Genomic DNA, 13,353 nt, shown 5'->3' on the forward strand with positions numbered 1-13,353 from the left:
ATTGCTGAACAGCGAGTGCACCTGTCTGATTCTTGCTTTGGAAGCTTCCTCTCAGGGGTGTACTCCACCCTGTGAGGTGTGGGGTGTCAGACTGCCCCTAGTGGGGGATGTCTCCCAGTTAGGCTACTCAGGGGTCAGGGACCCACTTGAGCAGGCAGACTGCCCCTTCTCAGATCTCAACCTCCGTGTTGGGAGATCCACTGCTCTCTTCAAAGCTGTCAGACAGAGTCATTCGCGTCTGCACAGGCTTCTGCTCCTTTAGCTGAGCCCTGTCCCCAGAGGTGCAGTCTACAGAGACAGGCAGGTTTCCTTGAGCTGCTGTGAGCTCCACCCAGTTTGAGCTTCCCAGCGGCTTTATTTACCTACTTAAGCCTCAGCGATGGTGGGCGCCCCTCCCCCAGCCTCGCTGCTGCCTTGCGGTTAGATTGCCGCAGACTGCTGTGTTAGCAAGGAGGGAGGCTCCGTGTGCGTGGGACCCTCCCGGCCAGGTGTGGGATATATTCTCCGGTGTGCCGGTGTTATAGCGCAGTATTGGGGTGGGAGTTACCCGATTTTCCAGGTGTTGTGTGTCTCAGTTCCCCTGGCTAGGAAAAGGGACTCCCTTCCCCCTCGCGCTTCCCAGGTGAGGCGATGCCTCGCCCTGCTTCAGCTCTCGCTGGTCAGGCTGCAGCAGCTGACCCGCACGGATTGTCCGGCACTCCCGAGTGAGATGACCCCAGTACCTCAGTTGAAAATGCAGAAATCACCGGTCTTCTGTGTCGCTCGCGCTGGGAGATGGAGACTGGAGCTGTTCCTATTTGGCCATCTTGCTCTGCCCCCCTGTTGTTTGTTTTTTGAGACAGGGTCTCACTCTATCACCCAGGCTGGAGTGCAGTGGTACAATTATGGCTCACTGCAGCCTGGACCTCTTGGGCTCAAGCGATCCCCCCACCTCAGCCTGCTGAGTAGCTGGGACTACAGGACGCCCCACCACACCAGGCTAATTTTTGCATTTTTTGGTAGATGAGGCTTCGTCATGTTTCCTAGGCTGGTCTCCAACTATTGAGCTCAAGGGATCTGCCTGCCTTGACCTTCCAGAATGCCCTATCCCTGTTTTTCTGGAGTCTTACAGCTAGTGGCAGTGCACCACCTCTGCTTTCAGATTCTGCTAGTCTTCTAGGGGAGTAGAAGGTGGGAGAGGAGGTGGGTGTCAGACTGGGCCAGGGCCCAGGCCCCCTCTAGGCTGGTTAAACTCCCACTTGGGACAGATCAGGCTCCGTGCCATATTCAGTGAGACGCGTGGAACAAGTACTTCCCTCCCAAAAGCAGAAAGATCCCTGATTGCTGACAGTCAGGATTCCATGCACTTGACTCAACCTGGGGCCCGGCTGCCTCTCACCCTCACACCCGGTTCCAGTCGCTGTACTCTGTGGCCTCCCTGCCACCAGATTAGGTGTAGACAATTGGTGTGGGACATGGCTGCTGACACCCCTGGCTGACCAAACCCCTTTCCCACACTGAGGGGAGAAAAGGCAGGAGGTTAGGGGCTCCTGAAGGCAGCACTGCTTGTGACAGCACCCCGGGAGTCCTTAGGGCCTGCTCCTAAGGCACACTTTGCACTGGAACCACAGGCAGCTGGGGAAGGAATAAAGCCACTCTTTAGGAATTGAAATGGAAGATCACCAAGATACATTGTTAAATGAAGTAAACAATAACCTTCATCCATGGCATGCCACAATTCCAAAGAAAAAAAAGGGAAAAAGATCACATGGAGTATTTCTGGAAGGATTCACAAAGAACTTCTCATCACTGGCTACATTTTTCAATTTTGAGCCATGTCAGCCTATTACATATCTTAAAAAACTAAAGGCCAACTTCTAAGTAGGGAGCCATAGAGGTGCCTCAGCTGAGAAGAATGAAGAGGACGCCACCGATGACCTGGAGCTGCTCCAAGATGCTGGCCATGCTGGGGGCTGTGAACTGAGGGGCCGTAGGGGGATGAGCTGTGAGTGAGACTCATCCTACCCAGGCCAGGTCGGGACCTGGCTCCACCCAGGGACACATGTGGAGGACAGGATGCTGGCGCTGCAGCCGACTGGTATCTCCCGTTCACAGAGCGCTGCTGGGCTGGGCACTTGAGGTTCTCGGAGCTTTCCTTCTCACGGTTCTCACCCAAAAACGGGAGAGAGCAGAGGCAGGAAACGATCAGCCGCCCACAACCTACAGGCACAGCTCAGCCCGCCAGCCCTGCCACAGCCCACCTGGGTCTTATAGATGGTGTTGGCATCCTTCTCCTGCTGCAAGCCCGACCAGAACTCAGCTTTGCTCTCACAGACCCGAGCAACAAGGTGGTGGCTGCCAGATCTCCCCAAACAGGAAGAAGACAGCCAGAGTATGGAGGTGTGGGAAAGGGGGTCCACATTCAGGCCAGGACTCTCAAAAGAGACAGGAATGTCACTAGCTTCTGAAAAAGGAGTTACCCATGGTATGGGAAATTTAACATGGCCAACTCCTAAACATTAAAAACCAGCAGCACCAACACTCAGGGACTGTGACCTTCACAACCCACCCAGCAACTTCCAAATGCTCCTTAGGAGAACAGCACAGCTCAGCTGGGTCACTGGTTTGACTGCTCACTAACTTACAACCAACACAAAGCTCCAGATTCTGCATCTGGGAGCCTGATGGCAGGTGGGTGGGGGATGGGTGGGGGATGCGGAAGGGGCTCTAGTGAGTGTGGCCAGAACAAGCTCTTCTTCACTGTCCAGAGCTTCTCTCTTCAACCATCCAGCCCCAGAACAACCCAGGCGCCCCATGCCCACAGCAGGATGCAGCTGGCTGCAGCCTCAGCCTCAAAGGGCTGCTCCTCAACTGTGCTCCACGAGGCATCCACCAGCTCCTGGCACAGGCGACAGAACCTATGCCTATGGGTGCAGGGGAAGCTGGCATGGGAGCACTCCTCTGGCAGCTCCTTGTGGGGCACAGGCAGGAAGCTGAGGTCAGGGGCAGTGGACTCAGCAGGTAGAGAACATAGCGGCACCTGTCGTTGCCAGTGACGCCCTTGCCCTCAACCGAGAAGAGCTCCGCCTCTTCGTCACAGCGGTTGAGTGTGCAGTGGCGCAGGGTCTTCAGCAGTCAAATCGTGCTCTAGCAGATCCAGGCAACACGGGGGCCACACCATTGTCTTGCAAAGTCAGTGGAGCCACAGATGACACTCTGCTCCTGGTCTCACTCCAGGATGCCAGGGATGAGGACTGGAACCTGACCCAGTAGCCGTGGTCATCCACCTCTCTGTGTCCAGCGTGTACAGACCCTCCATATCCACTGCATTGTGCGAGTGCTAACCGTTCAGGTCATTGGTGAATGCTATGGAGGCTGCCACGTCCCCAGCAAAGTCCTTGTAGTGGCCACTAACAACAAAGCCCAGGCTGAAGATGACGCGGCTCCACATGAACATCTGCAGCTTGGTCTCCTCACTGGGGCTGATGGCCATGACGATGCCTCCCTGAATGACCCCCATGTGGCTGCCACTCTGAAGTTGCTGTGTACCTGGGAGGGACCAAGGCTGGGAGGGCGAGAGGCCACGCCCACAAAAGCCTCAGGCTAAATCCACCTGGCCCAGCTCACCAAGATCGGGGAGGCAACCAGGCCTGCCTTGGGAGCCAGAGACCCTTGCCTCAGTTTCCTTATATTTACAGAAGGGCAAGAAAATCATTTTTTGAAAAAACGAAACACTTATGCTTAAGGAGGCTCAGAGTTTAGTGGTCAAAAAGGAGTCTGAGGGCTGGGGCAGGTTTAAGATCCACCAGTTGTGTGCCAGGCAAACCTGGGCAGTAACTTCAGTCCCGGTTTCTTGTCTATACAATGATGATAAAAAGTATTGACATTTACAAGGGGTCCAAAAGATTATAGGAAATAATGCTTATAAAGCACTTGGAATCATCCTGGTAAAGTTAGTACCCAGGAAATTATGGCTGTTACTTCTTCCATGATCACCTCTAGGCAGTAAGTTTAGGAGAGATTTTCTTTTTAAACAATTATTCTTTCCTCATTTCTCTCAGTAACAACACTAATGACTTTTAAGCCCCAGCAAGCTGCAAGTGCTATGTCAGTGAGCCCCTGCCCTAGAAGGGCCATGGCTGGGCACCACATGCTCAGGGGAGGGCCCCATGGCAGTCAGTTGAGGGTGGGAAGCTGGATGGCCCTGGCCACTCAGCCCAGATAGCAGGGAGGAACTTCTCCCAGGGACTCAAAGTCTCAAAGAAGTCAGGGAAAGGTGCTGGGATGGTCTCCCAAGAAGCAGAAGGCTAGAAGGCCTTGCAGGGCAAACCTGACGGGCCTTCAGGGCACCTGACAGGGCTGGGACTATCGGCTTCCCTCACGTCCCTCCTGTACAGAAGAAAACGTTCCAACAGGAGACAGGTGGGCCTGAGGCTGTGAGGCTGTCACTCACTCACCAGGGGCTTCGGAACCTTGAACATGGCTCTTTCTTGAAGCAGCTGCTCAGGTTGGTTCTTGTTGGGCAGGTCCCTCATCATCTGCAGCTCCTCATCCCAGTACTGGGGCTGCAGAGGGACCAGGGAGGGAGACATGGGCTCAGCCTGTACACTGCAACCTGCCCTGGGAAGTCCCTTCTCCTCTCTCCCCACAGACAGCCCCAGACTTCCCAATGAACAGGCCCGCGGGGAGCCTCAGGGAAGTGCACAGAACCCTACCTGGCACCCAGGAAGGAAGGGGGTTCCCAGTGAGGACCGGGCCAGGTCACAGGCCCCTGTGCAGGAATGTGCTCCTCACAGCCCAGCCCTGAGGTGCAGGCGCCTCTCCACACACACAGTCCACAGTGTGCTCCGTCACAGGGGCCATCCAGCTGCACACCTGGAATGAGGTGGCCCCTTCTCGAATGGGTGGTACTGGACCCCATGGCAGGCAGGGGAAAGGCAGATGGGGCCGCCCACCAATCTCAGGACTCTGCCACAGGCTCCTTCTTCATTGAGGCCCTCATCTGCTCTGGGTTTTCCTGGCCCTGAGATGTTGCCCTGAAAGGCGAGTCAGAAGCACGTGGGCGCGGCTCCCAGGGCTGCTCTTGCCAGAGCTGGCTCACAGCTCCCTAGAGGGAGACTTGGAATCTTTCGCAGTTCCCAGGGGACAGGTGCCAGCCACTCAAGGCAAGCACTTTCAGGGACTGCAGGAATGGCCAAGCATGAATGGGCCAGGCCTCCTGGTGTGTGGCCCTCCACCCACCCAGGGACCCTCTTCCTTGCTCCTCCCTGGAGTCCCACCTTTTAGTCACCGTTCTGGGGCTGCAGGGCACACAGTGGCTGTTCCAGGTTCCCGAGCAGGATACGCTTGGGTGGTGTGTAGTTGGTGGGGTCCATCTCCAAGCCTTTCTGCTCCTGCTACCTGTGGGACCCGAGGCTGGCGGTCAGCACATGAGCACCCAGGGCCAGCTGCCTCTAACTGTGGTCCTGGTCTGGGTTCCTCAGGCCCAGGCTCCTCCAGGTGGAAAGGCCTGGCCTTGAGCCCCCTTCGTCAGCCTCTGACCTCCTTGCTCCCTGCCCCTCTGCCCCCTGCCCAATCTCTGGCCCCAATGCCTCCGCACCTCCCAGGCCACTGTCAGTGAAGACGCTCAGGAAGGACAAGGAGCTGCATCACCTGGGTCCAGGCTCCTGAGCAGTCTCAGATGTGGCACTCGTCACCTCGGGCCTCGTACACTGTGCAGGGCTCTGTCAGGAACAGGAGAGGGGCAGGTGTTCCCAGGGCCCTGCACCCTGAAACAACCCAACCAACTCAGAAAATAGTTGGCAAGGAAGCTTCATGGATGATTTTAATTTTCAACTTTAGGCTTCCATTTTCAAATTCCGCTATGGACACATAAGCTAGAGTTTTGGTTTCAACACACACATGTGCATGCATGCACATACCTACACACACACATAAACACACACACACACCCTGGCTGGCTGAGGGCAAGAATCCTCACTTGCAAAGAACCTCCTGCCAGCTGCTTCTGAAGCACACACAGGCCTTGGGGAGCCCACAAAGCCTCCTGCTTTTTGTGCGCTAGTGTCTCGGGTGGGCAGGGCCTTCGGCGCTGCGGGGTCTCTGCAGCCTCGCCCAGCTCTCCTGGGGCAGCCTTCACGCAGGAGTGGCCTGAGAACTTTCTAGGGCTGCCAAATTCAATACCCCCATTGAGTTTCATGGGATTTTAATGGTCATTGTTTTGGGGGAGGGGAGAGGTTGTGATGAACTGTGGGCCCCCTTGAGCTAGAGACCTTTTCCACAAATACTCTTAACAAGTAGTCAGGCCCCGGGAACCCGAGTGCTTCGCCCAGGGAACTTGAGTCTACAGAAGCTTTTATTTGGCAACCAAGCCAGGCTCACCACACCAGCCGATGGTGCTGCTTGGAGCCGACTTTCCCACTCAAGGACTGTAAAACTTTTTAGTTTCTTTAGGAGACTAAGCGCTCATCTTTTCAGAATTTAATCAGGCTGATTCCAAGCCCTAGCTTCATACTGCCTGACTTTCTTTTCAGAATTTCAACTGTTTTTTCATCCCAGGCCATGAAGTTAGAGAGTGCAGGTATGATGCCCTGAAAAGCAGACCTGTGCTCCAGTCCCACATCCACATGCTCGTCTGTGACATAGAGGCCCCAGCTGGGGCAGTGAAGTGTTGCCTGGCCCTGCTCACAGGGGCCCTCCCTGGGCAGGCAGCCCAACCTCCCGGCCAACCTTCCACCATGTGGAGCACCAAGCCCGCCTGCAGCCCTGCCGTGCTGAGCAGCTCTGAGAGGTGGTCCAGCGTGCTGCCACCCGGGTGCAGGGAGAAGTGAGGCGGGGACATGGGTATTCATGGTCCATGAACACCGGGTGGATCTCCAGCACCATCTCCTGCGGGGACAGCCAGGGAGAAGGCCTGGACCACCCTGGTGAGAGGCCACATGGTAGGCAGCAGGGACATACCCCTTTCCCCAGCCCCAAACACCTGGGTCCTGAGAATATATGTCTCGAATACTCAGTTTCCCACTTTTTGGCTTTTACATTCCAGGCCCTGTCCATATACAGCCTGCCCATTGGCACCTGTGTGCCCAAGTGCAGGACAGAGCCTGGTCCCACTGACTCTTCCTGCAGCCTAAGAGCAACCCCCGAGCAGAGGCGAGGGAGTTGGAAGAAAGCGGGGAGGGAGAACGACAGGCTTGCTCTTGCCCTTGTCTAGTGCCAAGGGCTGAGCGCCCCAGGGCAAATGGCCTTTTCCTTCCTGAAGGGGTGCTCCAGGGCCCAAGCCTGTGAGCAGAGAGGACATGAGAGGGCCTTGCCCGGCTCCCCACCAAGTTACCAGCTTACAAGTCCTCTGGTTGACTCTGTCCTTGGAGAACACCCAATACTACCCCCCCGGCCCTGGTGACAGATGGTAAAGTCATGGCCCAGAGAGGTGACTTGCCTGAGGGCACAGAGCAAGAGGCTAGGGTGTCCTGGGACCTGACACTACCCACCCGCTCCCACTCCTCTCCCTAAACACGGCTGGTAGGCCCAGCTGGTAGCTGTTCTCTAGCAACAAGGCAGTAACTGAACCTGGACTCCATTCCTAGGTCTACCATGCTAGCATGGGGTCAGGAGGAGCTAGGGCAAAGCTGGGCTTTCCAGCCTCATCCTCCCCAGCAGGCTCAAGCCCTGGTCCCCAGCTCCACTCCTCCATCATACCTGCAGGGAGAAGAGCTAGATCTCAGGGCTGGAATCTCCACAGAAAAGCCCGAATCCTGAGTGGTGACTTCTATTTAGTGGTGTCATCTCCTGGCTTGGCCTTATCCAGCCTATGTTCCCAGGGTAGCTCAGCCTCCTCCTTCCTCTTTCACACTCCTTTTTCAGGCTCTCCAGGTGGTTCCCACTCAAGAACATGAGTGATGGTGGCTCTGGGGGTGGCAAGCAAGGCACTGAGTCAGATGGGCCTTGCTGGTGAGGGAGGACTGTCTGCCTCACACCACCTGGATGGGCACAAGTCATATGGAACTGTGTCCGCGTGCCCTCCTGAGCCTCGGCTCCACAGTCCCAGTTCACCCTTGGCACACCTGCAGGCTGCCACCTTCTTCCTTCCACATCCCGTGTCTCCCTCCTCGACTGCTCCTGGGCCAACCACAGTTTGGCCTCCACCTGAGCTCACTGTCCAAACCACTCTTCCCACATCACCAAGGCCACCCTCAGGGCCAACTCCCAGGGGCTTCTCCAGCCCAGGTGCATCCATCCACTCAGCAGCACCCAGGCCACCGCTCATTTCCTCCTCCTCCTCCTCCCTGACCAATACCATACCTTCGTCCCTCCCTCTCCAGCTCCATCCTCTTCCTCCAGTCCTGAGCTAGGTGTGTTGGGCTGCAGCCTCTCCTTATTCTCACCTCACCCTCTCCCATGGTTTCAAAGGTTCTCCCATTTTCCAGCTCTCATAGCCAATCCTGGCCTCAATCAGGCTTTTCAGACCGAGGAGACAGCTCTCTCCTGGGCATCACATGTGGCTCTCCCTTCAGTATCATGGAAGACCCATCCTGCAGGGATGAAATTCTTCTTCTTCCACAAACTGGTCACTGCTCTGTGAAGGCCCCCCACCCTTTACCTACTCACCCACCCTCAATCTCCCACCTCCTGTTTCAAGAGTGCCACTTGCAACCCTTCTAAGAAGAGCACTGCTCACAAAACCAAGCTGCTTTTTTGTTGTTGTTGTTGTTGTTGTTGTTGTTTTTTCAGATGGAGTAGTCTTGCTCTGTTTCCTAGGCTGGAGTGTAGTGGTGCGATCTCCGCTCACTGAAACCTCCGCCTCCTGGGTTCAACAGATTTTCCTGTCTCAGCCTCCCAAGTAGCTGGGATAGGCGCAGCCACCATGCCTGGCTAGTTTTTGTTTTTGTAGAGAGGGGGTTTTGCCATGTTGGCCAGGCTGGTCTTGAACTCCTGACCTCAGGTGATCCGCCTGCCTTGGCCTCCCAAAGTGGTGGGATCACAGGCGTGAGCCACCGCACCCAGCCAAAATCAAGCTTCTTAAGCCAGTGCTCTCAGGTATCTGCCTAAAGGCAACCCCAGCTCCTGCCGGCTCTTCCACTGCCTATATTCTCCTAACCAGAGAGGACTGACAACACCCGAAACCTACCCTTCCACCTTTGTGCTTTTCCATGCTGCCCCTGTCGGGTAAACACTGACTCAAACACTTCAAGGCCTTGGTGAACGTGTCTACAGGTAGACTATTGCTGCCCACCTGCCACCCACCAGCTGCCCATCCTCCTTCCCAGAGATCAGTGAATGAGGGATGTGGAGCCCCAGGAGGAGGGAACGACTTCTTCCGATCTGTCCACAGCCCTGACCTCCAAAGTTTAGATGTGGATGGAGTAGAATAAAGGCAAACTTCTTTTTTTGCAGTTTGGCCTTGGCCCTAATGGTCAGGCTGCATCTGCTTGAAATCTACAATAAAGAGCAAATAGTTGATAACATTGTGAATTGCAGAGGGGAAGCTGGCAGCTGAGAATCAGGGGGAGGAAGTGAAAATTTAGAATTTTACTGCAAGCCTTAGAAGAATTAGGTTGGGGGAACACGGTGGTGGATTTGAGACCCTGCTTGCCATACACTTGGAAAATGCAGCGAAAATCAGTCCCCCTGTGGAGTGTTAAAATAATTAAATGGGAGACAATTGATTGAAGTGGCTGCAGGGCCCTGGGTTTCTACCTAAGAAAACCAAAACGTAACTCATGCATTTCTTAGAAATAATTTAAAGGAAAACAAAACAGTCTTAACCAACCACAAACTACCGATTAACCTTTGATAACATAGTCAGGGAATTTCCGCCTGGACAGTTCAAATAAAGGAACTACATAACTGTAGCCAATTACTGAATTGGCTTTGCCTCCTTATGCACCTTATAAAACCCTTTCGTTCAAGCCCCTCCGGTGCACCCCAAACCACAATCCATGGTTGTGGCTTCCTGATTCACGAGTCCTTATTTGCTCAAATAAAACCGTTAACTTTTAACCAAACTTCAGTTTAATTTTTAACACAAGAAAGAAAGGACTAGGGACCCCATGGACCACAGCTCCTCCCACGCCCGAACCCTGCACCCCAAGCCTGGGTTCGCCCTAAAGACCCTTCCTTCGTCACCGCACAACGTGGGTAGACTGGGGGCTGAGGGCGCGGAACTGCCTGGAGAGGGCTCGGGGCAGGGCCGAGGTTGCCGCGCAGGGACGTGACGGGACGGGAAGCCCGGGGTCCCAGCTGCCGGCCCAGCTGCACCGTGCGACCGAAGAGACTCCGGGCCCCGACTCTGGAGCCGCCAGTGGGGAGGCCCGGTCCCCGCCGATTCCCGCCGGCCCTCTGCCGCGTCTCGGGAAGCCCAGCCCCGCAGACTCAACATCTCGCGGCTTCAGGAGTCTCCCATAAGGTATCCTCTCTAGGGACCTTCCAGTACCTGCCGGTCACAGGACAAAGGAGGCTGCGGAACGAAGGAGAAAGAGCAGCGGAGGCGGACCAAGCAGGGAAGCACACCTGGCCGAGGAAAAAGCCAGCACTGACCAAAGGAAGTGACCCCCTTTTTCGGCTGCGCACCTGATTGGACAGGCTCGACCACGGTGCCGCTGAATGGATAGGGCTCCAGGCTCCGCCCCCTTGCCCCCGAGTGACAGGAGATGCGATCACAGGTGTGGCTGAATGATGCCTGAATGAATGACTGTTGTCTGCAGCCCTTTCAAGGCAGGGCTGACTCCCTGTGCTGGGGCCTGGGGCTGCCCAGGGCATTGGCATTTAACCGTGCCCATAAGGTTATATCAATTTATGAGTAATACATGTAATATGTAAAATTGGAAATTATATAATAACGATTCTTTTAAAATTTCAGATTTCATAAACTTCATGGCCTCTGGTCCCTTGAGGAGAGAGCATGAGATTTGGAAAGAGATGGAGTCCTCTAAGTCAGAAATGTCCGATAGGAATAAAACGTGAGCCGCATGTGTCATTTACAGTAGTCTGGTGGCATCATGAAAGGAAAACAGGTGAAATTGATGGTGATACTTTAACCCAATATATTCAAAATATTATCATGTAAATATGTGAGCAATATGAAATTATTAATGAAGGTGTTTGGGGTACTCAATTTTTTTAAGTGACTCTGTATTTAAACTTCTAGCACCTTTCAATTCCAACCAGCTCTATCCAAAGAGTTCAGCAACCCCACGTGGGCAGCGGCTGAGGCATTCAAGAGCCACTCTGAGGGCCCTCCATCTAACCTCAGGGAAGTCGAGGGCCTGGACCCCCTTTCCTGCCAGAGGTGAGGGAACACCCTCATCCTGCCCATCTCTCTACTCGCGCCCAAGGGGGGAGAGGCAGTGCCCAGTGAGAGAGCCAGGGCTACAGGAAGGAGGTGTCCACAGGTCGACCACTGCTGCCCACCTTTGCTGGGCAGGGCTCCCTCACCCTTCCAAAGGTCAGACAGTGAACAAAGAGTGTCGGGCTTCAGGAAGCGGAAACCCCTGTCTTGAGATCTGTCCACAGCCTTGACCTCCAAAGTTTGGATGTGGAGGGAATAAAGGCAAACTTTTTGTTATGCAATTTGCCCTTGGCCCTGATGGTTAGGCTATGGCTGGCTGTTTCCTCCTGTGGTGTGGGGACTGTGTGAGTTTAAGCACCAAGCATGTCAACATGCATTTCTGTATAACTTATCCCCATCTAACAAGAGGCCCCACTTTAAATAAAGGAAAAGGAAATCAATACCGATACAGTGCCTTCTGTTTGCCAAGTAACTTGCAGTAAGCAACCTGTTATTTGAATCCTGGCATCCTGACTGCACAGATGTATGTATCATTTAGCTATTGCTGCATAACAATCACCCTAAGCCTTATTAGCTCATGATTGGGATGGTCAGTCATTTATGCTGGACTCAACTGGGCCATTCTTCTGGCCTCAGCTGGGCTCCTTCAGGCATGTGTGGTCAGCTGCTGGTTGACTAAGTGGCTCTGCTTCTGGGCATGAGCTGGCTATCAACTGGGGCACCTTGGTTTTCCTCCCCAATGGGATCTCATCCTCCAGCAGGCTAACATGTGGTTATTCTCATGGAGATGGCAGGTTTCTAAAATAAAAAGCAGAAGCATTCAAGGCCTTTTGTCCCTAGACCCCAAACTGTCATACTGCCATTTTCATAGCTTTCTATTGCCCAGAGCAAATAAGGCCAGTCCAGATCCAAGTGTCAGGAAACAGATTCTGCCTCTATGTTGGAGCAACTGTAAAAGCATGTTCCAAAGGGCATGGACACCAGAGGGGATGCAGAATTGCTGCCATTTTGGCAATCAGTTATCACTCTGCCTTTTCTTACAACAGGGTTTATATAACTGTTCCAAGTCAAGGAACTTGTCCAAAGTGCTACAGCTACTAAGTAGCTGGAGTGGGACTCAGGATCAACTTTGCCTGACTCCAAAGCCCATGTACCTCCATAGACCTCACAACACAAGCAGCTTCCCTAGGCCTTTGAGATCCTGAAGACTGACTCTTCTGCAATAGAATAAAGGTTCTTTTGAGATCCTCATCCTTCTAGTAGGATTCTTCACAATTAGGAGTAATCCCCACCAGAGAATGCTTCTGAAATGTCTTGGAAACATTTAGAATAATTTGGGAAAATGGCTGATGGCTGAGTTTAAAAAATCAAGGCATAACTTTTTCATTTCTTATCATAAGAGAGATCTGAAAGCACATATAATGGACTGAACAGGTGTGGAAATTATTTTCATCCCCATTCGTTATTTGTAGGCTGTTTATGATTTTTAACACAGACTAAACTAAACTACTGCTCCTGAAACAACGTTTTACACTGAAAGCAAGAGACACAAAGGTAGATCTGCTGAGAACACAGTTCCTCCTGCCTCAATTTAGCCAAACTGCTGAGTACATCTTAAAGTCAGCCTTTGATTTCTAACAAGTTAAGTTATTTGTGAAGACCCCAATCAGATCATATGACTGCTTCAGCTACTTCATTGTCCCAGAACGTTGACCAGACAGATTGAAGCTCTAGGGGTGGAGTGGTGAGAGGACCCGCACTAGCAGGTGGGCAGCCATAGGTCCATAGGTGAAAATCATTCATTAGGTGGGGTGTTTTGAGGTCCTGACATTTATGACACAATTAACGTCTATATTACTAAAAGTAAATTATAGAATATTACAAATAATAAATCTACATATAAATTGAACATGTCAGCAATTACAATTGTTATTCATCATTATTCTAAGTGTGATCATTATTACCATGAGTAGAAATAGTGTTTGTGATTGTTGTTGCTGCTGCTGCTGCTGTTGCTGTAGGGATTGTGATAAAAACACCAAGTAAGGCTCTGCTGCCTCCTCCACCTGAGGCATTGGGGGCTGCTG

The sequence above is a fragment of the Piliocolobus tephrosceles genome, chromosome 17, assembly GCF_002776525.5.
Source record: "Piliocolobus tephrosceles isolate RC106 chromosome 17, ASM277652v3, whole genome shotgun sequence".
In the NCBI taxonomy this organism is placed as follows: domain Eukaryota; kingdom Metazoa; phylum Chordata; class Mammalia; order Primates; family Cercopithecidae; genus Piliocolobus; species Piliocolobus tephrosceles.